This window comes from Peromyscus californicus, unplaced genomic scaffold (genome assembly GCF_007827085.1).
Source record: "Peromyscus californicus insignis strain IS unplaced genomic scaffold, ASM782708v3 Scaffold_21__1_contigs__length_65335640, whole genome shotgun sequence".
Lineage (NCBI taxonomy): Eukaryota > Metazoa > Chordata > Mammalia > Rodentia > Cricetidae > Peromyscus > Peromyscus californicus.
In genome coordinates this window covers 26,241,562-26,268,157 of record NW_026294514.1, presented here as the reverse complement: position 1 = coordinate 26,268,157, position 26,596 = coordinate 26,241,562, and positions in this window count along the sequence as shown.

Genomic DNA, 26,596 nt, shown 5'->3' with positions numbered 1-26,596 from the left:
GAAATGATGCTATGGACCTTGCTGTCAGCCTGCCCCTCAGGCAGTGATGTTCCAACCTCAGGTTCTTGAAGTCTTATCTCTGAAACTTCTGTCCTTACTCCCTATTCAGATGTGTTGGACTACCTGGGGTTCTACACATCACTTAGTTTTATGCATTACACTGGCAGATCCCACTATGATAGCATTGGGCTTTCCAATTCTCAGGATTGACCACTACAGGCCCCAAATCCCCTGACCTAGACCCCAGACAGAAATACAGCATGCTGCATTGACTCAAAATCTGTTGTTACTACTTGAGAATATAATCTTCCTTGTGTATCCTCCAAAACCTTCTAAAATTCATTGACTCTATGATTTTTTTCTTTCATATTGAAATGAAGTAAATTTGCTTTTTTTTTAATCCCTGTAATTTTGGGGGGGGTTGGGATGGGGTGGGGGTTCGAGACAGAGTTTCTCTGTGAAACAGTTCTGGCTATCCTGGAACTCACTCTGTAGACCAGGCTGGCCTCAAACTCACAGAGATCCACCTGCCTCTGCCTCTTGAGTGCTGGGATTAAAGGTGTGTGCCATCATTGCTCAGCTCTTAATCCCTATAATTTATGGTATCTCTTGGAAAGGGGTGAGACAAGAACTCCTAGGGCCTCATAGTTCTTCATCAAAAAGAAAATCTGAGAAATATCTAGGAAAGTAGGCTCAAGGTATCACCCAATGGCTGTTATCATAATCATCATCAGGTAGCTTATATAAATCCATCTTCTTGATTTAATGAGATGGACCCAGCCAGTTTCCTGAGATAAATATAGTATGAAAACAGTGATGAGGCATGACTTCTGAAAATAGTTTACAAAAAGGCTGTGGACATTTTACATGCTGTTTTCCCAATTGTTTGCTTGTGCTCATAAATGCCCAATTCTATCATGGGAGATGCCCTGTGGACATGTCGGCATAGCAAGCTACAGCCGGAAAGGTTTCTCTGGTCCTGCCTAGCCCTGTAGTTCTATGTTTCTCTGGTCCTGTGGTCCTGCAACTGCTTATAAAATAATCACTCAGAGGCTTACACTAATTATAACTGCTTGGCTATTAGCTCAGGCTTATTACTGACTAGCTCTTACACTTAAATTAACCTATAATTCTTATCTATGTTTAGCCACATGGCTTGGTACCTTTTCTCAGTTCTGCCTTTGTCATCTTGCTTCCTCTGTGTCTGGCTGGTGACTCCTGACTCTGCCCTTCCTCTTCCCAGCATTCTCCTGTCTGCTTATCCCACCTATACTTCCTGGCCAATCAGCATTTTTATTAAACCAGTGCACAAAAGCATTATCCTACAGCAGCAAGGAACTAAAGGAGAACTCTGGCCACGAGTCAGGAAAAGATGGCAGCCCCAAGTCCAACACTCCATGAAGAATTGAATGCTGCCAATATCAGGGGACGGAATTTAAAGGAGATCCTTAGTGAGTCTTCTGCTCTGGCAGAGTCTAGTTTGCACTATATGGGAGATTTTCAGAAGAGGCACCAAGTAAGATGAACCACAGAATTCTTGACCACAGATGAGTAAGACAATACAAATGTATGCTGTATTAAGCACACTGATTTAAGAATGATGGGTTATATATCAATACATATAAGCCTTGGGAAATTAGAGATAAGGAACTTAGTAATAATTTAGATCTTTTTTTACTCATTCTAATCTTGCAGTTCCCCATTTACCTAGATTTAAAGGGAAGACACGTTGATTTTTATCAACATAAATCTAGTGTGGATCCTTCTCTGTGCCCAGTATGACAGATGCTGGGGGGGGGGGGGTACTCAGAACATCTGAGATGCTTTGGAGAATTAAAGAGCAAACCAGAAGCAGAAGTAAGAAGATATCTCGACATCACCATTGCACCAATGCTTCCCTGGCCCCCTAACTCATGAAAATCTCTCTTATATTCCATGACAAGCAGTATAAAGGAAAGACATTAAGTAATTCATATTGGCAACAGATTGTTGCGAGCAACTGGAATTCCATTAGGACAGCAGCCAAAAATGGTCAGAAAGGATCCTGTCTGAAAGTGCATTTTATTTTGTCAACTTCATTATCTCTTTAATTAATCCTCAACATCTAAAATCATAAAGTTCATGTAAATAACAGCTTTCTGGCTTCTCCATAAATTCGGGAAGATATGGCCCTTCTGGGCCATATTCCCAAATGTTCATATCCTGACTGCTGCCTAGCATATAAGTAGGTTCTTTCTCTGTTTCTTGCTCACACATGAGCTGCTCATTCTGCTTGGTTCCTGGCCAGCCCCTTTCACAAATTTAACCACAGAGTATAGAATCCCATCCTTGAATCGAGACTCTGACCTTCTACTAAATCGGCTTGTCTGTTTACTTTTATCTTCAGGGGTGATACTATCGTCTTTCTTATCGTGGGCACTGGCTCAGAGATGCAACAGAGAGCAAGCAAAACTAAGCTGGCTTTTCTCCCCAGGCTCAGCATCACCTGATAATCTCATAAAGACAGCTTGAGAAATGTAGAAAACGGTAGTGTGATGTTTTTGGTCCTTTCTTGACACAGGAGTCTATAATGTACCCTACACCAAAAACCCCTATTCTTTTTCTTTATTCACCCTTCCTGTCCTTGCTCTTGGTTGCAGAGGTCACACATAATGAATGACAGATGAACCCTGGGGTCATCAGAGCTATGGGGGTGGTACACAGTCACAGGGATGGTTTATCTCCCCCGTCTCTCTAATGAGATTCCCTGTGATTTTCCTACAGAACTTCAGCATCCAAGCTCTCAGGAGTCATGGGAAATGGGAAGGGGGGCAGTGAGAGGAGGGAGTGCTTCTCCAAGAAGAGTCTGGATGCTCAGAGCTAAGGTCTTGGAGGCTAATGCATGCTGCCCTCATGCATGCATGACTCGCTCATGGTCTGGCTTTGGCCTCTGAAAGATGGCTCTCAACCAATGGACTCTAGAGGAAACAGAGTTTGCAGCTTGGGAGGGTCTTGGCTGGGGCCTCAGCCATGACCTCAGGCCCTTTCGCTGCACCTGAGTACACATTTCCAAGGGAAATGTGTTCTCCATGGAAGAATGGTTACTCTGCAACCCACCCTGGAGGGGGGTGGCTTGTGAGATCACCCCAGCTGTTCTAAATTAGACACACACACACACACACACACACACACACACACTTACACACTTACACACTCACGCACTTACTTTTATAAGCCAGAAACACAGAATTTCTTTTACTCATTGAATCCATCTTTTGACCCTCTGCCTGATGGACTTGCTTAGATAATTCTCTTCTGCTCACCCAAAATGTTTCCACACTGAATTTGCTGAGTATCGGACACATTCATGAAAACACACAAGCAAGCTAAACTCCCTTCCTAAGCCAACTTCACACCTGAACACAAAGGGAGCTCGCAGGGCCCCAAACTAACTGCTTTCCAGAGAAATAAGTCCCTGTCACTAGGAGAGGACCTGCCACGCCCCTTCCTCTGTCTCCCTCGCTCTCCCTCTTTGTCCTCCTCCCTCTGACTGGAACGTCAGCTTCCAATGAAGTCAGATCTCAGAATCCAAAAGAGTAGGGAGGAGGTCATGGCTTCTTAGCAGAATAATCTCAGTTCAGCAGAGCGCAGTGCTCATGTCCCAGGCTTGCCCACAAGGCTTGCTGGGTGTTAAGCTCACAGTCTCGTCCCCCCCCCCACTCCCGGCCCCCTAACCCTTCTTTCCTTCCCTTCCCTTCTCCCTCTCCTTGTCTCTCTCCCCATCTGCCCTATCCCTTGCTCCTCTAAGCCACAGCCGAGAGGTTAAAAAAAAAAAAAAAGGAGGAAGTTTGACTCAAACTCATATTGTACAGTAAAATTCACTCATTTCAATGAGAAAGGGGAAAACGGGAAGACGTCCGGTCATCTTTGTTTATTTTTAATTTTTGTTCTTAAATTTTTTTTCCACTTGAAAGGCCCTTTACTAATAAAAAAAAAAGGGATTTTTTTTTGTCTTTTTTTTTGACATTTTGCTTGATGAAACTGGTGTGGAAAAACAAAAAAAAAAAAAACAAACATACTAAAGATCCCACACATGTACGTAACTGTGTGGCCCTCTGCTGAGGCTCGCCTGCTTATCTTGCCGCGTCATTTCATGATTAATGGAAAACAAAAACTTGGCCAGATAAAATGTTCATCCAGCTTTAGATCTGAACACAAATCTCTCTGGGCCAGTCAATGTCAGACTGAAAAGGATGAAAGCTGGACTTGAGTGTCTAAAGGAGGATTTCGGCGAAGGGAATTAGTTTCCCGGGCGATGGAGTTGCTAAGAAGCGGAGCAGGGGACAATGGGGCAAATCAGAGGCAACCAAGGGCAGGGCACAGCTGCAGGGACAGAGGGAAGATGAAGATATCAGAGCCTGGGGGGTGGGGTCACCGGGCAGGAGCCACAGCCAGCACAGACACCTGTCTAGAAGGATCAGGAAGCCAGGAAGCAGCCACCACTGCTGGGACCCAGGGATGGCTGGGAAAAGCGACTCAGAAATATTGTGGCCCTGGCTGAACTCTGCTGGGAGCCAGCAATCCAGGAGCCTGGGACATGTTTGAGACTGGTCAGCCCAGGAACCCACAGCAAAGGAGTGCAAGATGCTGCTGAAGACAGAATCTGGCTCATACATGCTCCTCATGGCCCTCCCTCCCATGTTCTCACTTAGCCATGAAAATAACAGGACGTGAACCCTAGGAGGATCGGAGGTTGGCATAGGTTCACAGATCAAGATCACATCCAAATTCATTTCTATCACTAGGGCTGCCATTCGTTCTAGAACAATTGGAGAAGTGGGAACATGTACTGAGCCTCTAAGCAGAGCACGAGACAGAGCAGCCATGTCAGAGACCCCATAAACACTCAAACTGAAACTCAAAAGCTAGAAGGATGAAACACGTGCTGGCCCAGGGTGCTGAGTCCCCTCTGGGACCATGAGCCATGACTCGCCGTGGAAGAGGATGGTGATTAAAGAGACGTGAGATATTCCTGGATCAACCTGAAGGCTCCTTTCCAACTGTTCTTCCTGGACATGGGTCCCTTGTGTCCACTTCAGAACCACAGAGGACTGCTCTGTTTGGGGAGGCCCGGGATGCATTTGTTCTTTAATAATCTACTCATGATGAAATCCAACAAGTCCCAGTTAAATCCTCCATTTGGTAACATGTTTCCATTGCAATTATAACTGTATTACTGCTGGTGTTACCAAACATGTCTTTCGCCGCCCTTAAAGATCAGAAAGGGGGAGCATGGCAGGGTGGGGGGGGAGCAAAAATATAATATAAACAGAAGAATGGAAAATTACCTCCAAGAAGCATAATGGTTAAACAATGACTAAGGAGCCTGTGATCCGCATCAACACAGATCTGCAAGTGTAAACAGTGTGGTGGAAAGGGGATGGCTGGGCTGAGCTACAGGGAGAGGGGGAATTAAGCAGAAGCTCTTGCCTTTCCCTGGGGAAGGATGATGGCAGAACTCTGGATCGTTCTATGTTGGTCTGGGAAGACTGGTTGACCAGGCAGGCTGAAGGTCTTGTCTACGCAGCCAGCCGGAGAATCCTGGGACGGAAAACCAGGCAGGACTTCAGACTACCTTGATTCATGACCGTTTTCACGATGGACTTGCCACCTGAAACCCGAGACTTGCTGCCTTAGGGTCAGTTTCCTCACCCATAAAAAGACATAACAGAGCAAATACCTGTGGAATATCTGCCATGTGCCTGACAATGTTCTGGGTGCTGGGGATACTCTAGGGGGAAAGAGCCAACCCTGTTCTCAAGGAGTTTGTATTCTGGTGCAAGAGCAGACAAGACACAGATTAATAAGCGAATACACCAATCTAGTAACCCCAGAGCACCAGAATAAAACAGAAAGCTGGAAGGGAGTGTCGGGGTTTCCGCTGTGAAATGTGCTGCCCTCTCCCCCACCCTGTAGGCTTGTGCCTTGGAACACTTGATCTGCCTCTGGTGACACTGTTTTTGGAAGACTAGAAAACGTAGGTCAGTGGTTCTCAATGCTTCGACCCTTTAATACAGATCCTCATGTTGTGGTGACCCCCCCAACCATAAAATTATTTCTGTTGCTGCTTCCTAACTCTGATTTTGATACCGTTAGGAATCATAATGGGAATATTTATGGAGACAGAGGTTTTTCAAAGGGCTGCAGACCCACAGGTTGAGAATCACTGCTTTAGGTGGTGGAGCCTTGCTGGGGGAAGTGGGTTACTGGGGACTTGATACTTAGTTTTACTTTCTATCTAATCTCTGTTTCCTATCTGTTAAGCAAGGTACCTGGCGCTCCTGCCACCGTGCCTGTCTTTCGATGATGGATTGCATCCTCTTAAACCGTGAGCCAAACCGCTCCTTCTCCACGTAAGTTTCTCAATGTCAGGGATTTAGTCCCAGCAATGAGAAAAGCAATGGATGCAATAAGGAATGATGACAAAGGGGATGAATTGCTTCATCCCAAGGCAGGCAGGAACTGGCTGAAATGCGGCATTTGAACGGAGGAGAGGATATATTTGGGGAGGTAACCCCAAGAGAGGACTTGACAAGGACAAATGCCCCGAGGCTTTCGAAGTTGTTCTGTGGGCATAAATAAAGCATTAGCGTGGCTCCTGGGACTCAGGCAGCACTCGCTGGTGCCTGTTCTCATTTTTTTAAAACATAAAGGAAGTATTTGCACAGCATTTTTTGCTAATAGTTGACCAGCAACAATGGATGTCTAACTCTCCTCAACTTTAGACCTCTGCGATTCACCTCCTTGATATCACCTTCTTTTGTTTACGAAGATAATGCTTTTACCTCCCAGTTCGCCAGAAAATAACCCAAATTAGCCTCTCACCCAAAACGCCTGGCTATATTTTATCAGAGGGCTTTGCACAAAATATTTATATGTTTACTTAGGCTACTTTTATTCCAGCGTCAACTGGTATAGTTGGCATCAGAGGCTCTGCCCTTGGTTCCTGGGCATGTGCAGCCACCCTGAGTTCACAGGGTTGTAGGGAGGGTCCAATGAAAGGCTAACTCTGGGTCCCTCCTGTGAACCATCACATCACATTGACTCACTGCTGTCTGAGGAGTGTTAACTGAGTCTGCTGAGCTCACAGCCGTGGCTGTGGTGGGACTAGGCCCACCCACGTTCTGGATGACTAGGAAATACAAGCCTGAGACCAATCCTTGCCCCCAAGGAAGACACAAAGCCAGTCAGAATCCCAGAGGGACTCTTCTGGTTTCAATATTCTTTGAGATGCAAGCTGATGGCATTTGTTTAGGTTGGCATTGAAAAAGAATCGTTCTGTTGTGAATCCAAGTTGCTTAGAAAAAGTTGATGATGTCTCCAAGAATATGATTAAACTAGGCACACTCTGCAGGAAGGAAAGGAAGAGAAATGGCCCTGTTTTCTAAAGACTGTGCAATTAGGGCTATAGACATGGTGTAGCTCACAGGAGACACTTCGGTGTCAAGACCAGGGCGGGGCTTTGGGTGCTTCAACTCAGATTTTCATGGTCTAGATTCAAGGCAATAGATGTGTTTATGCTAGGCCTCCATTTCTTTAGGATTCGTGCATTTTAGATCAGAAAGAAAGAAAGATGTCTCTGAAAGTGACTGAAAAGACCACATAAAGTTATAGGGGGCCCACGGCGACTGTATCAGAACAGCCCAGACTATCACTGACCCCGAAGGCAGAAAGGGACTGATAATGAAATGCAATTTCTTTCTTTTTTTTTCGGTTTTTCGAGACAGGGTTTCTCTGTGTAGCTTTGCGCCTTTCCTGGAACTCACTTGGTAGCCCAGGCTGGCCTTGAACTCACAGAGATCCGCCCGGCTCTGCCTCCCGAGTGCTGGGATTAAAGGCGTGCGCCACCACCGCCCGGCGAAATGCAATTTCTTATTACCATCATTCCTCATGACTGGCAGGAAGAAGACAGAGGGGGACGAAGAGGGCCCATTTCAGTTTCCCAGGTCAGGTTGAATCAGCTTGGCCACCCACATGCTTGTCCCTGTCAGTTCAAAGAGTGGCTCCATTGATATCGAGAGTGTCACAAGGGAGCGCCCCACCCAAGCTTAATTTCTTGCCAGTAGGGGTGGGAAGGGACACTGTGGAGTTAAGATGTTTCTAAGTCCTCCAAGAGTAAGCCTTGAAGTTGCCTCACTGCCTCTAAAGATGCGTGCTGTCACATTAAATGCCAGTTCCTTGACTCTTAGCTATGTTCCCTTTAAATAGGTGACATGAAGGTGTTTCTTACAGCACAAGCCTAAATTTTAACCCATCGTGAAGCAAGCATCAGTTCAGGAGATAAGACGGCTGTGATGCCCAGGAGCATGCTAGGATGCTCTCTGAGGATCAAGTACAATCAAGACTAGGTGCCCTGGACAGAATACATGCTCAAAATGTACCCGCCATGATTGTGTATGTTTTGGGGGAACTCACTATTGTCTATTTCCTATGTCCCATCTTTCCATCACCCAAGGAGCATGCCTGTAAGCTAACTTTGATAGGTTATCACAGGCTAGGGCCTGTAATGATTTAACCTGTAAGCTGAATTACTTTCTAATTAATGAGAAAGAATCGTGGTCAGAAAGAGGATTGAAGAGAAGAGGGGCTGAAAGTCAGGGAGAAAGAAAGGTTAGGACAAAAGAAGTGATGCTGCTGAGTGATTTGTATAAAAATATGAGCCTGGAAATCTGAACTGGCTATAATTTCTATGTTAATTCTTAATTTTTTTAAAAAAAATTTTACTCAAGGCACAAATAGGAAAGAATAGAAAGGGAAGACAGGCAGGGAGGTAAGAAAGGGGAAGATAAGGATCCCCATAGTCAAGTAAACAATTAGAAATAAAAACATCTTACATACCACGCTTCTGGGGTCCATCACCTTCTTACCACCTGTTGTCATCCAGTTATGTTCATAAGCCCGAGAGGAACCTCCCATCCACTTCTTGAACTTTCAGCTCCAGGACCCTTTCAAATCCCAAGACTGGAAACTTTTAACTCTTGAGTAGATGGACTCTAAGTTCCATGGTTGGCCTCCATTGGCAACTAGTGTTTAAGATGCACTGGGCAAGCCAGCAAGAAAGCATTATCAACAGGCTTGTACTATAACACAATGCTTGGCTTGGAGCACTGTGCTGGAGTCATTGTTTCGAGAGAAGAAGATAAAATTTGGGGCGTGAACGGAGTACTGAGATGGCTGGTCTCAATTGTCAACATGGCTGGATTTAATCTTTATGACATTAGTGAGGTAAACTGTTGGGCATGTCAACCCAAGTCTTTCCATAGAAGAATAATTGAGGAACCACTCTGTGTGTGGGTGGCACCATCCCATGGGCTGGGGTCTCATGCAGAACAGAAAAAAAGGAAAAAGGAAAAAGTGAGCTGCACCAACATCCATTTCTCTGCTTCCTGTTTGTAAGCACAATGTGACCATCGACTTCATGTTTCTGCCATGATTTCTCCACCATGATGAATGACATCCTCAACCCATGAGCCCAGATAAACCCTTCCTTCCATAAGTTTACTTTCGTCATGCATTTGGTCACAACAAAGAGAAACTAACATGTGTTCAAAGTCCCCTTCCTCTTGAGTCCTACCTTGAGATCAGAAGGGCTTCCCTCTTTGGTTAGGTTCGCATATCAACATTACTCAAAGGTCACCATCCAGTATCTTCTGGCCCAGTCCAGAGGCTTCATTCCAAGAAACACATATAACAGAATCAGATCCTTAGCTACCTGACACAGATACACAGATAATAAAGACTTTTTGAAAGGATGGATCAGAGAAAGGAAGCTGTTGATTGAGTTAATATTGGCAACTAATATCCTAGCTTAAATGTGTGAAACAGCCAGTTGCTATTCTTTATCAGTAAAACAAATGGAGCTGCATAGTCAAAATTATTTTAATTTTTTTAAAGTAATCACTTGCTTTGGAAAACTGAAGAGTAACTACGGACAAAATATCATGCAATTTGGGATTCAACCCTAGACCATGGTTTTTTAGAAAAGGAAAAGATTAAGGTGAAAGGATAATTGTCACACAGATAGACTTTGGGGTTCATGGACCTGTGGAGCACATTCTACTGCCTTAGTGAACCCTCATGAAATCAGTTCTACTCAGGTGTCTGAATGAGGCTATAACATCAGGGCAAGTGCCTGCATTTCAGTGATGACCACTTGCCTTGTAGCAGGAATTAGATGACGTGCTTAACCCTACCATGCCTTGAAGAATGACAGTACTTACTTCACAGATGTGTTGTCTGTTATTTAGATAAATTAATCCATGCAATGTGTTGGAATAAATGCCTAGCATGTGGAAAACACTGAATCAAGGTTAGAGATCTGTGACTAAAAGAACGGATCTGGAGTTTTACAGTACAGTCTATTTTCATCTAAGTTTCTTGGAGGTGGTTTATTATGAGTCAAATTGATTCAATCAAAGAGACAACCCTCATCTTAGGATGGCTTAAAGAAACAATCGTACAATGAGAAATCATGGTATTTATCACAATGTGGACTTCCAGCCTGGTTGTATGGCAGTTTGATCTGATTCCTTGACATGACGTTAAGTTTCTGCCTTTTTATAGGAGGGTCATGGCATCTAATTTCCAAGTTATTGGAGAATGATGAGAGAACCAGGTGAAGGTTTTGGCTCTCAGCTAGTACCCACATTCTGGAATTGGTTTTATTAGGAAGACTCTGGTAACTGGCACCAGTGAAACTCCAGGAAGGAAATGGCCAGGAAGAAATACCAGTGAATGGAAAGAACACCAGTTCTCTCCATTCTGTGTGCAGGAGGTGAGCCAGCAAGGAGCACCAATTGTGTGCTGGGTGCATTTCCTCTACTTGATGGTTAAGTTGTGATCCCTTGACCTTCCCAGCACAATCCCTGCTGTATACACAAAACACCTTCAGCCTTCATCGCACGGGGAAATCGCCTCGTGTGATGAAGGTAATCCAATTTCTCCATGGCAATCCTTGGTTTCTCTCACCTCTACTTCCCCTTTTTAATTTTCTGGTTCAGCAACTACCCATGTATCCATTGCCATAAGACAGTGAATCTCACACGCTCCTCACATCTGATACAGGGGGACCAAATCTCCTAGCAATGGAGGAATGAGCACCAAATGTCAAAGCTAGCAAACCTGAGAACTCCATGGGAAGTGATAGCTTCAATGCATCGTGCTGGCTGCTTCCATTAACCTTAGCAGCCTCGGGTTCTTCCATTCTGTAACCAACACAGAGACTGCATCAGGAAAGCTGTAGGAATGGGTTGGAATTTCCACACCCCATGACTTTCAGTTCATTCTCTAAGTCATTCCGGAAGGAGTTGAAATAGGAAAATCAAGGGCTGCCTGGCCGTGTCTGAGTTCTGAAAGCTGAACTTGTACTTGAGGTGTAAGAGTTTTCACAAAAGAAAAATCTAGAAGTCTGCTCTGAAGAGATGCAGCCCTTTTGTTGGTGTTTTTCTGGGAAGCTGGTAATGAACCCATAAATGCTAATGAGGAATGTGCTGTGGCTCCCCAGCAGGGTCGAGTCAAACCAGCCCAGTTAGAGGACAGAATTCCAGGGCTTGAAAGATTGCACCCACTCTGCCACACTGGGCTGGCCACTGCATGAGGAAGAGTAATGTCTGCCGTGTCAGCTCGGCTCGCACCCTTTCCACCCCGGCCTCTCTGACCTAGATTATTTCCCCAGGAGGAGGCTTGCAAAGGCTTCTTTTCAATGTCAAGCTGGAATTTTTAGTTTCCCGTAGGCTTGGTCACTTGCTGTGTGCTGAGTACCAAGGCTGTGCTGTGCCAAGACTATAGCCAGAAGCTGTGAGAAGTGACTCCCCATAAGCTGCTTCCTGGCCCATCACCTCGGAGCCTCCATCCTATGGATCTGAAGCATCTGCATGAGCCACAGTCCGTGAACAGTGAGACCATAAACTAGGACACTGCTCAGGCCCAAAGAAGGGGTTCTTGATAATGTAGACAGGAATAAAGAATGACTGTGTGTCCTGTTCTCAGGGCACTCCCAGGAGCCATTGCAAATCTTGGCTCAGAGAAGCAGAAGAGGAGGGCAGCAAGCACCTGGATGTAAGAGCGGCCACGGGGCCTTGAGCCTGACAAGGAGGGACCTTGGAGAAGACATCCCTACACATCTTCCTTGATGGGAGCCCATCAGTAGACACAAAGTCCGACACAAAAAAATGGAGCATGGTGTAGCATGCATCTTAAAAGTTCTCGCCGGATCCTCAGCTGGTCTTGTCTCCTCAGACTGGAGGCCTCTGAGTCCTCATCCAGAATGGGTCTCAGCTGAATTGCTGCTCAAAAGCCTGAATGCTTAACCAGCTAAAAGCTTAACCAGCCAAATGCTTCTCGTTTCTGGTCCTCACGCCTTATATACCGTTCTGCTTTCTACCACCACTCCCTGGGATTAAAGGCTTGCTTTCTGGGATTAAAGGCGTGATGAGTCACCATGCCTGGCTGTATCCTTGAACACATGGATTTCTGCCTCTGGAATGCTAGGATTAAAGGCGTGTGCTATCACTGACTATCTTAAGTACCTAGTGGCTTTTCTGTTCTCTGACCCCAGATAAGTTTATTAAGGTACACAATATTTTGGGGAACACAATACCACCACATGGCAGGCTTGAGGAACTCTACAACCTCATTCCCCAAGACATGCTATGGGAGCCTGAAGAGTGAGGTAGGCCAGGACGATACACTGTTTCTGCAGCCAACTATTTCTTCAGGCTTCTCCCTCTTTAGACATGTCTATCCACACTGCTATTAGCATGTTGCCCTTCAGTCCTTCCTGATGGTCTCCACATCAGGTACTGGACAAAGGCAATGATAGCTTCTGTGTTGTTGTAAGTCAGAGCCGTCCCCACGGTGGGCAGGTAAGATGCTGATGGACATCTTTGCATTCTAGGTGAACACAGCTCATTGGCACAGCACTCCTCGAGCATGTGTGTATGACCCTGGGTACCAAACAATAGCAGTAGGGCCGTGGCCTGAGCTTCCTGTGTTTTGCATGGAATAGAGCTCTTTGCCATGTGTCTGACAAGCGTGGGTCATGGGGAGTAGAGGTCATCTCCTGACCTTGAGGCCCTTAGAAAAGTCCATCTGTGTAGTTAAGAGACAGGAACACAGGTGACTCAAACCAGCACAAAGATGGACTCCTCATGCATTTATGGCTGAATTTAGTACTATATCCCATTGTTTGCCTGGTGGCTGGAGAGATGGGAGAATATGAAGGCTGGGAACACAGGAGTGGATCTACGTTCTTAGAAACCTAAAGCACATGCTTTGTTTGAATTTCTTCGCACTGAGTATTCGTAGCCAAGTATTCATCACAGAACACCATTCAGGAGCCTTTGGTGGTCTTGACCTACTACATCCCTCTCTCTACAGCCACTCCAATAGCTGTTCAGAGAGAGAGAGACAGCAAGGAAAGGAGGGGAGATGCAGGTAGCCGGAGTATCTTATACACAACTGGTCCTTCAGCCCAAAAACATCTCATTTAAATGTAATTCTCAGAAGCCTGAGATAAAGAGTTCACAACTTAGGGGTGAAGAAATTGAGATGCACAAAACGTTGGTGGGGGGAAAGAGCAGAAGGGGGACAAGAGAAGGTAAGGGGGGAATATAATACAGATACATTTTAGACATACATGAAAACGTTATAATGAAACCCATTATGATATATAATGACTATATGGTGATAAAAACTTAAAAAACAAGAAAGGTAACTTCTCAAGATCACCTGTGAGCAGGTAAGCCATGGCAGGTGCATGGCCCATTGTAAGGGCTGGCTCCCAGTCTTCCGGAAAGGAGGTCTCTGGTCTGAAAAATCTGCAGTACGGCTCTTCGGCGCTTCCTTGACAGTCACCACATGGTGGTCCTCTGTGTTCCTGCAGATTGGAGCTTTTCCCACCACGGGGATGGTTGCTGGTGGACAGCCAGAGCTAGGCAAGGAACAGGTAGAGGTAACTGGGCTCCAGGGTGTGTGCCATCACCAACATCTCAGTCCAGTAACCACTGAGGTGCTGAGTGTATGGACAGCAGGACTCTTGGAAGCACCCTGGCTGCATCAGGCACAAAACATGGGCCTTTGGGAGCTATGTCTGCTGGAGAGGGAAAGAAACTACCCACAGCTGCTTCTAAGAAACCCTCACACTGCTACCTTGTTCCCTCACAGCATCTCTATTTCTGGCCAAACTGCTCTCTTTGTGGAGTCTGGCAGATAAGACAGGTGAGCGAAGAAGATTCTTTTCAAGTGTGGGCTAATAAAGTGGTCCACATATATTTAACATACTGATTGGCAGATCTAGGAAGAGCATTATGCAAACGATTTACACCATGGGGACCTGATCCCTTCATCTTGCTCACCCCCTGGGAACTTGACCTGGGAATGGCTTACCAAATAGGGACAAGTTGGCTTGCCAGTACAAAGGTCAAAGCCAAAAACTTTAAAAGAATGAAGGAGTTAAAAATGGTGTAACTAACCCATCTTTTAGAAATGGGTTAATGAGAGTTTTTTTTAAGAAAATAGCTAAGAATGTAGAAGAAGTCAGTTGAAGCACTTCTGGAAAGAGAGAGAGACAGTCTAGCTCATCTCTAAAGTGTGTATTTCTCATTGGGGGGGTGTATGCATGTGTGTGTGTGTGTGCGTGTGCGTGTGCGTGCGCACGCATACATGCATCCTATACATATATGTATGTGTGCAGCATGCATGCTAGCAAGGGGTGGCTAGGGGAGTGCATTGTCACAGTAAGAACTACAAACGGAAGCACAGAACCACTGACGTCAAGGAAGGGGTGTCCTCCAAAGGCCCCCTGGCCTCCTTCCACTGAGCTTTCTCCTAAGCTGTCTTCATTTCAGGCTTAGGTTTCCATAAACACTGCAGTTATTTATTTTATTTGTGTTTGAAATGTTAAACAAGTCCCGAAAAGCAAAAGCTGTGGAGACAGTATGTGGCCTCTCCAGAGAGGAGCTGCGCCACAAGTATCCTCTGCAAGGGCTTGCCAAGGCTTCTCCCCCTGAGTCTCCGTGGAAGCCTCCCAGCACCCCTGCCCTGGCTTCAGAGCCCTGACAACCCCAGGCTCCTAATCTGATTCACTGTTGTTCCGAGGACACTTCATCCTCTGGTCCCTTCTGAGGAGAGCGTTCCACTGGAATGTTCTCTCTCCGGGCAGAGAAATGATTAATGGCATGAACAGCAGCAGCAATGTCAAGGGTGATGGCTGACACTCACTGAGCGGTCACCAGGGTGAGGAACTGCCACACCCAAGGTCTGCAGGAGGCATTCTCACATGGCAGTCTTAGCACCTGTGTGGTAGGTGTAGTGGGTAGCCGTTCCAGCTTTGACCTGGAAGTACTACTGCCTTTGAGGCTTCGGTAACTGTCACGTCTACAAGGCAGAGCTGAGAGAGGACCCCTAAAGACCTGAGATCCGGATGGGTGAGCTCTCTTGGTTCCTGGACCCTGGACGCTGGAGGTAGACCAAGCAGACTTCTCCAGAGAACACCACTGGACTGCGCTTCACCTTTCCCAGACCCTGTAACCTATCCCTTCACTTGTAAGTTACCCCAGAAAATAAATCTCCCTTTTAACTATGTGGAATGGCCTTAATATTTAAACCAATAGGTAGGTGCCTCCAATCTGCCCACTTTATTGATGAGAAAGAAGACTGAGTTGGGGAAAATTAAAAGATATGGTTATAAGAGACATAACCAGAAGTGCAGAATCTAGAAAAAAAGCTACATCAATGAGCTCACTGAAAAACTCTACAATCAGGTGGAAAAAATATTTTAATGTAGCATTTATTTTAAAACTAACAAAATTGGGGACTGGAGAGGGTTTAAGAGCTTTTGCTGCTCTTACAGAGAACCCGGGTTCGGTTCCCAGTAGCCACATCATAAGGCTCACAACCCCTGTAACTCCAGTTCCATAGGCTCTGATGCTGTCTTCTGGCAGCAAGGACTCTGCTCCAGTGTGATATAGAGGCAGTGGGGGAGGCTGTGCATGCAACCGCACCTGTTCTGGACAAGTTTCTCCACAGCCTTAGCCAAGCCTAACTCCGAGACCCTCGGGGTTCCTCTATCTACCAAGGCCTCCCCAGCTCCTCTTCCTCAGAGTCGGTGCAGATACACAATAGACTCTCAGCTGTCCAATTTGTCACCAGACCGCCCAGCCTACCTTATTCTCTAAGCCTCTCAATCCTGCTCATTCCTAAGTCAACAACACAGGACACAGATGTATGGGGTCACAGATACACACAGCTTGCACCCTAACTTCTGCCCTTCTGAAGAAAAAGATGGCAATGGAGATGAGAGACAATGAGGAGAGGAGTGGAGACTGTAGAGTCAGAATCCAGGTCTTGAGGAAAGGGGAAGGGAATCACTGACATCGCCATTCCCAAACTCACACTTGAATGTGTGATATTGGGGGTGTAGAGCAGACAGCTATGTGAGCGTGCCCTCCTGGTTTACAATGGGCAGCATTTGGGCCCTTTTGGAAGGGATCCTAAAGAAGTTGGGGAGGTGAGGCTAGCCAAAAGTAGCCTCTTATCCACCATGCCGCTAAGAATCTCAGCCACGTAGGCCTAGACAATATGGCTTCTTCGCCACGCCTCAGATACCTCAGTTTCTAACTGTCCCCTCTCAAGAACATGGGTTTGGGGTCAGACAGTGGTGGCTTCGAATACAATTGCTTGCTGTGTATTCATGGACATGTTGTCCTCTCTCTCCCATAAACTGAAATAGATTGTTTATCATGCAATATATTCTGATTACAGCTTCCCTTCCCCCAACTTCTTCCAGATCCTCCCCACCTCCCTTTGTAGTGACATCACCCTTCCACCCCAATCCACGCCTTTCCTTTTTCTTTATTACTAGAAGACAAACAGTCATCTGGAAAATAACAACAATATGAAATAAAAAGAACCTTAGTTTCAAATGTGATGATGGTGATTACGTGAAAGGTCTGGTACTGACCCCCCTGCTCCTGCCCACCCCATATTGGACACCCCTGCTTCCTAACTGGTTTATCCACTAGGCAGTCTCTCTGTGGCCTTATGTTGTCCTTAGCTCTTCTCTGCTCTTGCCCTTGAGGGAAACAACAACCATCTTCCCCTGCCTCTAGAGCCCAGACCCTGCCACCTCCTTGGTGTCGTAGTCAGTGACATGCTTCCAACGTCAGAACTTCCACCTCTCCTCCCAAGCCAGTCCCACCGGCCTAACCACTTACTACGCCTTCTTCTGACTTCCTCCCCAACCGTGAGCACATTCCCAGTCCTCAGCCAAGCCTTGCCTCACTCCTGGAGACAGGAGAGCACTTTCTTAGCCTATAGGCGGTAGCTCTTCCTCCTAGAGCAGAATTTGTGGCCACAAGGATTGTGAAAAGTTGCAGACCCGTCAGCAGCGAGCACCTCATGCTACCATCAGGAGTCAGTGGTATGAGGTCCCTTTGAAGATCCTGGATAGCAAGGAAGACAGAGATTGAACATCCAGTTGATAATAACTGAAGACTGAAGGCTCAGATTTGGTTTTTCATCCCAACTGTTTCCTGGCAGACATTTTCACAGGTGTCTTTGACTAGTCATAGATTCAGTTACCAATACCCCCCCCCCCCCCCCGCTTCTCAGGTGTAAATGGAATTTTTTCATCAAGAACTATCAAGATCATCAAGGCTCAGATCACCAATGTTTTTCACGTAGTTGGGAGAGCTAGAAGCAACCTGGACTTTGCATCTGTTCCAAGGCAGACAGGACAGTAAATACAAAAATGTATTTAGGTGCAAGGACTCCACATTCTGGCTACCCATGTGATCGCCTTGCCTGGTCAGGAGCAGTGAAGTTCTTTCTCTCCATCGGCAGAGAACTCAAGCAGGAAAATAAATACACACACACACACACACACACACACACACACACACACACACACACACACACACACATATATGTATATACACACATGGTACTTAGCAATAAACTTGTTCCATAAAACTGCTATGGTTTGGATCTTGAATGTGTCCCAAAAGCAAATTGAAGGCTGGGTCCTCAACCCCTGGTGTCACTAAGAAATGATTAAGATTCCTGCACTACTCACTCTGTATTCCTGCCACAATGAACTATGCCGTCACAGGTCCAAAGCAACAGACCCAAGTGAGTTCATACTCACTGAGAACTGTTAACCAAAGCAAACCTTCCCTCCTTACACGTTGATTCTCTCAGGTGGTTTGTTAGTGTAATGGAAAGTTAATTGATACAATGACTTTTCGTGCAAATAGCTTTTGCTGGACACTTCCTGGGACTTAACAGAAGTGGAGGTACAGTCGCGCCGCTCACTGGTGAGCTATTGGACTTCTGATACAGGAAAGCTAGCTCAGCATCATCTAACTCCTCGCCCTCTGGGCTCCATGTTTAAGTAGACAGAGTGAGGCTACAGCGCTTCCCCCCTTCCTAGTCCAACCACCACCAACTAGCTCAAACACTCTCCCATTGCCCTTCACCTGAACTACTGGGATAGATTCCTCTACCGTCCATCTCCCCTCTTCATCCATCTCAGCCCACTCAACAACCTGAAGCCATGTTTGTTTTCCTGGCTTTAGTTCATAAATAATTTAGTTATATTTGTCTCATAAATAATTTCAATTGGTCCACACATCCTCTCAAAGAGTAGACTCTAGCTGCAATCCAGAAGTCCCCACGTTTCCTTGTAGTACAGTGTATCTCTGCTCCTCTCTAAAAATGCAAAGACGTAGTCAGTTCTGTGACTGACACAGTGTTGGTCAAACCCCATTCCCCTGTGATCCATCTTTCTTTCCATAGAGACCTCCTTATTTTAATCCCATCTTCTCTCCTCTATCTGTTCACTAATACCCATCCTAACAAATCTCGCTTGTGATAAGCACCATTAGAATCGACTGGACCAGCATCCGTTTTTAATGGGACCTCACTTTTCCCAGACTCCATTCACATGGTAGGCACCTGCCCCTGCAAGACCAGTATGAGCATTCCATCTCCAAAGAGAGGATTGCCCTATATGTGGTGGTGTGGCCATGTCAGATCTATCAATGTCTTCTTGGAGATCTGTTAGGTAGTGCTGGAGAAAGAGGCTATGGGCTAAGTGCCTGGCTTCTAGACTCCCTTTGTCTTCTAGCTCCTGTCCTGGTAACATAACTCTTTTCATATATATACATATATATATACATATATATATATATTTCAGATATACATCTATATTTCAGATACATGTGTATATATTTTATATATATATATTTATTTATTTATCTGAGGCCATTGAATGTACCAGTTGTGTGCAGCAATAATTAATTCTCTGATTACTTTCAATAAATAATTCCTGTTTCGCTTATTTTAGAATTGTACTTCTTCCACTGGTAAGGTAAAATAGACGTAATAGATACACACTGCACTGTGGAATGTAGACTGGGATGCGTGTGTGCTCTGCCCTATGAGTGTGCAAACATTGTTCTTATGTGCCTCCCTGTAAATTGCTTGAGGGCACTTTATCTTAAGTACATCTGTATCTTTCATGCTACCTCACATATAATATGGCTTAAAATATTTCTTACTTGGCAGAGTGAATGGAAAGATAAATATTAGATAAACAAGCTATTCTCCAGCATTATAAATCTCCCTGACCACCCCTATTCCGCATACTCTGGAAATAGAGGCAAATGTTCATTATATTTCCAAGGTCGTTTTCGATCAGTAAAAGTAAAATAGCATTGTGTTTCTGGATTCCACAGGCATCGTGTAGAAAAGTTAGAAGTTCTGTATGAGTCCAGGCTCTCCAAAGTCACAGGGACTGAGCCAAGTCTGCTGAGGAATGCTGTCATAAGCCCTGCTGAGACTCAGTCTCCACTGGATACGAGAACACAAATAACGCCTAAGAGGCTTTAGAGATGAGGAAGCAGAGGGTGGACATCTTGAGGCCCCACTGCATTTAAACTCCCGAAGAGAAGCTGCAGTGAAATGAACTCAGCAAACAGTCCTGGTTTGGAGAATCTTCCCGCCATACTTGTCAGAGACTGGGGTAACACAGGACTAGCTTCTTGTCTTGTCCTGGAGAAGACAGTCTGTTTATCTAAGGGGCAATTATGTATGGAATGCCCGGCTTATGTCATAGTTGCGTTTTTTTAATTTCCTGTTTCTTCTGCCCTTGTTTAGTAAGGGTGTCCAGGCTACCAGACAGGGCTTCTTTAGTTGTGACAACTATTGGGCCATAAGGCCTAAATTTGTGTCTCATTTTCTTGCCCAACCAGTCACTGGCTCCACCTACCCCAAACCACTGTTCTTCATTGTTCTTCGGAAAGAACTCAGCGGCATGGTGAACAGCTGTTTCCAGTGGACTGGCCAAGTGGAAACTGGGACAGAGCCCAGACTGCTCTCTTATATCCACTGAGATGGTGGGTCTCTGGCAAATCCAACTGGTACCCGCCAGTGCACCCTCAGCTGGAGCATGCTCAATTGACTCCAAATAAGAGCGGCTCCCACGCCCATCCCTTGTGTTCTGTGAAGCAAGAAGCCCATGATACACCTAACTAAGTCTTGACACAGGATCTCACTAAGTCATTCCAGATGACCATGAACTTCAAAGCCTCCTGCTTCAGTCACAGGACAGCTGGGATGACAGGTCTGCACCACCAGGTCCGGGTCACCATTCTTATTTCTCTGCACACTTCAAAAATTCATGTCTTCTTGCGGTGAAGAGAGTCTCTAAATTGGTCCATTGTCTTCTCCATCGCTTCTTTATTGTGTTCCCCAAAAGTGAACTTTTGAAGACATAAAGCTAGTACTACCTGTAGGCTGCTGAAGCCCATAGCCATTCTTCAGGTCCTCTGGAGTAGAATGCAACAGTCAGACCCCTAGGGAACTGGCTCCCTGCATGTATCCCAAGTTCTCACCAGAACCTCATTTTTCTTCCGTTCCTGACTCTTCCAACTGCTTCAACCTGCTGTTCCCTTTTGGGCCTAACACCTCAGGGCTTCACTCATGAAGTTTGTCTCCTCTGAGAGTCCTACCTCCACTGTCTCTAAAACATCCTAGCTACAAGTGTGACGTCATCTGGGAAGCCCACATGTGCCAGACTTAAGGGACCCTATTCTGTGACACTTAACACTGGACACCTTTGGGAACACAATTTTATTATAAGAATGTGTGTGTGTGGCCTCCAAATTCAATACCATCCTTTGTTTACTCATGGCTAGTCTGAAGTTTGCTGCACAATAGGTTTGCAACTTGAAACAAATATTTGTAGAGAAAACAGACAACCAGAGAGACAGATACCAAGGAGAAAAGGGCCACAAAACTGAAAGTATCTGATGCATTACATCTTGCATTGGGGATAAATGAGTCATAAAATATAAAAATCACCAGGCCATACAGCTTCAGTACTTAGCATAACATTCCTATGCTGTGGTGGTTTGAAAGAAAGTGGTCCCCATAGACTCATAGAAAGCAACATTATTGAAGGTATAGCCACAGGTGAGGTTTCAGAAGCTCAAGCTGGTCTCAATGTCACCCTCTATTCCTGCTGCCTGTGGATCCAGATGTAGAACTCTCAGCTACTTCTCCAGCACCAGGCCTGCCTCCATGCCACCATGCTTCCTGCCATGACAATAATGGACTACACCTCTGCACTGTAAACCAGCTCCAATTAAACGTTTCCTTATAAGAGTTGTTGTGGCCTTGGTGTCTCTTCACAGCAATAGAAACCCTAACTAAGACATATGGCAAGGAGGAAAGGACAGTGGACTAGGGGAGATATTCAGTGCAGATGCACAGTTGTGATCAAATGCTGGCAGCCTACAGTATAGCTGAAATGAGGCGTTTCTGACTGCTTAGATGACTGCATGAAATTGAACTCAGCCATTGGTTTTTCAAATAGGAAGAGACTTTGTTCTTGTGGCTTGGTGAAAGGAGAATATACTCTAAAGTGGAAAGCTAAGGGACATTAAGTCCAGTAAACCACAAAGATCTATCTAGCAATAGATCTATTTCTGTGTGTACTGGGTTAAAATGTAGAAGTTTATTTTGCAATTTGCTAGCTCTGTGACCTCGAATAAGTTACTTAACCTCTCTGAGATTCAGTTCCTTTGTTGTGAAATGAACATGACAGTGGCACATGTCCAAATGGATGTGATGAAATGTTAGCATACAGTGAGCACTGGGTTCATATTGGTTTTTTATTAGTGATTGTTAGCGCTTTATTATTGAAACATTGGAACCAGAGTAGAATGATGACTTTGTGAAGATGTTTTACCTCCCTTCTTATCTCCTCTCTACTATGATAGCTATTTGTATATCTAATCCCCATATGGATTATCCCTTTCTGAGGCAATGATACAAATCTGTTCTATCTGAAAATTTCTTGAGTTATTTATTTTTATTTTGTGTGTATAAGTGTTTGCCTACGTGTATGTATGTGTATCATAGATGTGCCTAGTGTCTGTGGAGGCCAGAATAGGTCAATGGGCCATCTGGAACCTGGGGTTGCAGATAGTTCTGAGCCAACATGTGGAAGCTGGCACCGAACCCAGGTCCACTGCAAGAGCAACTACTGTGCCATCTCTTCATCTCCATGTTTTACTGTAGGAAACTCCAGAGCCCTTGAACTTGGGGAAGCATTTCATAAGTCTATGTTGGGTTGGGAGATGTGGTCTCCTTAATCATCAGAGGAATAATTGGGCCAGGACAGCACAGAGCTTGTTCAGATGCATCATTCTAATTCCCTCAGCCCTTCTGTCTGTCAGCTACTAAACCAACTGCCATTGACTGATGTGTGGATTATTTTCCTCGTTGTGGTGATAAAATACCTAACCCAAACAACCTAAGGGAAAATGGGTTAATTTGTCTCACAGTTTGGGAGTCCTGTCCATCATGGAGGGCAAGTCTTGGCAGCAGATGGCTCCAGGGTGGCAGAAATGTTCAGCTGAGACACCTCACCTCCTCATATCGGGCACAGCACTAAGCTGAGAATTTGAGCAGACAGGAATTTGAGTTGGGTTGTAAAAATGGAAGCCTGTCCTCAGTGACTCAGTTCTTCTAGCCAAGTGCCACCTCCTAAAGCTTCTACAGTCCTCCAGCTTGGGACCAAGTGTTCAAATACATGAGCCTGTGGGGGACATTTAACATTCAAACCACAACAGGTAGCAACTGAGTGACATGCAATAGTTAGCTGTTAGAGATGGACAATAAAGGTCTGCATGGTCTTTGGGACTTGTGGTCCAGTGATTCCACGGTCCTGGTGCAGGAAGGAGCTGTATGAAACCCTTGCTACCTTGAGAGACTTCAGTACTGACATTAGATCTTTGTGTTGTTTCTCTACACTGACCTTCATCCTATGCTTTGCTGGAAAGAATGAGTAGTAGGATAAAAAGGACAATGGACACTCTTTATGTTTAATGCTTAAAGTTCCAAAACATGATGAGCTGCCCACACTAGTCCTGAGTCTTTATTTCTCTTTTGGGTCTTTCACCATCATCTTTTACTGCTCACTTCTTTAAATTGGCATGATAAGATAGTCCAGACTCATCAAATACAGTGTGTATTCCCTTGCCATCAGCATGGTTCCTTTTCTGGAGAAGTGATACTTAAAAAGCAAGGTCTTAGACTTGATGTGTGCATATTTACTGGAGTGTTATTGTTTCCAGTCTTTTCTGTGAACAAAACTTTGTACAAGTAGGTATACATATACCTAGTTGTACACATATATCCGTAAGTGTTTAGTTGTTAAATGTCAACACATATTTAATAAACTGGTAAGTTTTTAACTAATACTTATAATGGTGATCCATGCCACAAGCATGTTCTGGAATTGCATCTTAATATATTTATTTATGTGCTTACTTTCTTGGGTCTACATTTCACAGACAGAGGCCTCTGAAGTACTAACACATTTCTCTGTAGAAAAAAAAGCTGACTAGAGTTTAATAAACGTTTATGGTTTTGCCTTTAGCCTGATGGCTGTCAAAGAATTGAGGGCAACTTTTAGTTGTGCTAAGTTTTAAACTTTCCCCTAGTTCAGCTTAGTTGTATTGTGCATTTATGGTAGAGTAAGCTTTAAAAACAAACATGAAATATCAACATGGCTTCTGAAGTAAAAAACACACAAAAGATATTCAGAAAAGCATTGTCTTCCATCCCCTATTCCCACTCCATCTCCCTTCCTTCCTGCCTCCCCGCTGTCTCTACAGGGAGCAGACAGCATTTGCTTCTAACCTATTCACACTGTCCATTCCCAAACCTCAACTGATACTGTAGATATCTATGTTTTCACTGTCTTCTCCTTTCACAAAGGGTAGCATGGCATAAACGCATGTGTACCTTGTTACCCAAAAGGTAGTGCCATGTGTATTGTGCCCGGATTTCATTTCTGTCGCTGTGAGAAAATATCCTTCTGGAAAGTCAAGAAGCTTAAGGGAGAAAGGGTTTATTTTAAGCTGACAATTCTAGGTTACAGTCCACCATTGTGGAGAAGTCAAGGCAGGAACCTAAAGCAGTTAGTCACATCCCCAGTCAAGAGCAGAAAAACAATGAATGCATGTGTGCCTACTTGCGCTCAGCCCCCTCTCTTCACTCACACAATTTAGGACTTAAGCTTAGGGGATGATGCCACCCACATGGGTAAACTTTCCCACCTCAGTTAATGTAATCAGGACACTCTCCCACAGATGAACCCATTGGTCAAACTGATCTAGACAACCCCTCTTTAAGAGTCTCTTCCCAGGGGGATTCTAGGTTGTGTTAAATCAACAATTAAAACTAACAGTTATGTATTGGGATTAATCCATAGAGTCCACTTAATGATCAAATGAATTTATTTGGGGGTAAACTCACAACCATGGGAGATTTATCATAGGGTCCGGGAAAGCTGAGCTATGTTCCACGCTGAGCGGCTTGGTCCAATATCTCAGCATCCAGAACTACAAAATAGCCAAGAGGAAGGAGCATATGTGCATCCCAAGTCTTAACAGTCCCCAGTGGCCATGCCCCAGAAGCTTATACCTCAAGGTCATAGTTAGGTGTAACAGCTACAGCTGCCTCACTAGGGGTGGTGTTTCAGGGCATGGCTCAAAATACAATTACACATTATATTCATATTCCATTTACTCTTGGCTTTTTCCATTTGATAAAATGTTCTGAAAATCACGGCCTTCCAGACACACAGATCTTCCTCATTTGCTTTATAATGCCACAGTGCATGAAAATATCAGAGTTGACTTCATCTACTGCGTATGTGTTCCCAATAGTTTGCAGATACCGACCATGCCAGTGTGAGACGCTCTGTACACATTCCCATACTGCTGGAGTTGCACCTTCTGAGTGAACTCCTAGAAGAGAGACAGCTAGATCAAAAGATAAAGTGTGTTTGTTTTTGACAGACACTCCTGAAAATCTCCTCCAACACCGACACAACTATTGTGTCAGGGTTCCTCATTCCTGGAACAATCCTGGTTGTTGGTTTTCTCACAGTTTTGTCAGTGTGTCAAACATTTTAAAACATTCTCTCCATTCTGATAAATGAAAAAGAGTGTATCATTTTTGTTTTGGGATATATATTTGAACATCTGTTTGTATATTTGGGGATTTTTAAAAACTGAATATACTTTTATGTATTTAAAGAAGACATTTTTTTTCAAATAATACAACCATGGTCTCTGCCCATTTTTCTACTGCTTTTCAGTTTTTCTTTTTTCCTTCAATTTAAAAAGGTCTGTCTTCTTTGGGACATTTGCTTTTTACCCATAATATTCACAGAAATACCTTCTCCCAGTTTTTCACTTGACTTCTCAGTTTATTTCATATGTTTGGGATTATGGAAGTTTGGTTTTTTTATTTTATATAGTTGAATTTTATTATTATTACTCTTACTGTAAATTAGTAAGTCCTGTGTAGATACGGGCCAACTATATACAATAAACTAATTCACTCATATTTTCTTCTAACTAGAATCTTAAATTCACAAGGTCTCACTTTTATGCTTATTTCTGATATAGTCAAGATTTGGTCCTAACCATGGTTTAAATTGCAGATCTCATCATATTTTAAGCAGCTGCCCAACAGTGGCATTGCTACTTTATTGCATGTGAAATTGTCATATGGACTTGGGTCTGACTGGGGACTGTACTTCATTTCAGTGGTTGATCTGTCTACTTATATCCAGTGTCTACCCCGGTGTAATTACAGAGATTTCAGCATGTGTTTTGAATACAGACAGTTAAATTTTCACTGTAGCCCACTTTTGTTTCCTATTGCTTTTCTAGTTATCTTTCTGGTTTTCCACACAAACTGTGCTACCAATCAGCTTCCCTATAAAATTTTAAGATGGGATTATTTTATAAAAAATCATATTGTTTTCGATTTATAGGTCAATTATAAGGCTAATGTCATTATTATAATATTAAAGCACCCTAAGCAAAACCAAATTTGCCATTGTCTTTCAGTCTGTTCTGTTCTTCCTCCTCCCCCTTCCTCTTCCACCTCTCCCTTTCCTTCCTTCTCTTCTTCCCCTTCCTCCTTCTTCTAAAACAAGGTCTCACCCTGTAACCCAAGTTACTCTTTAACT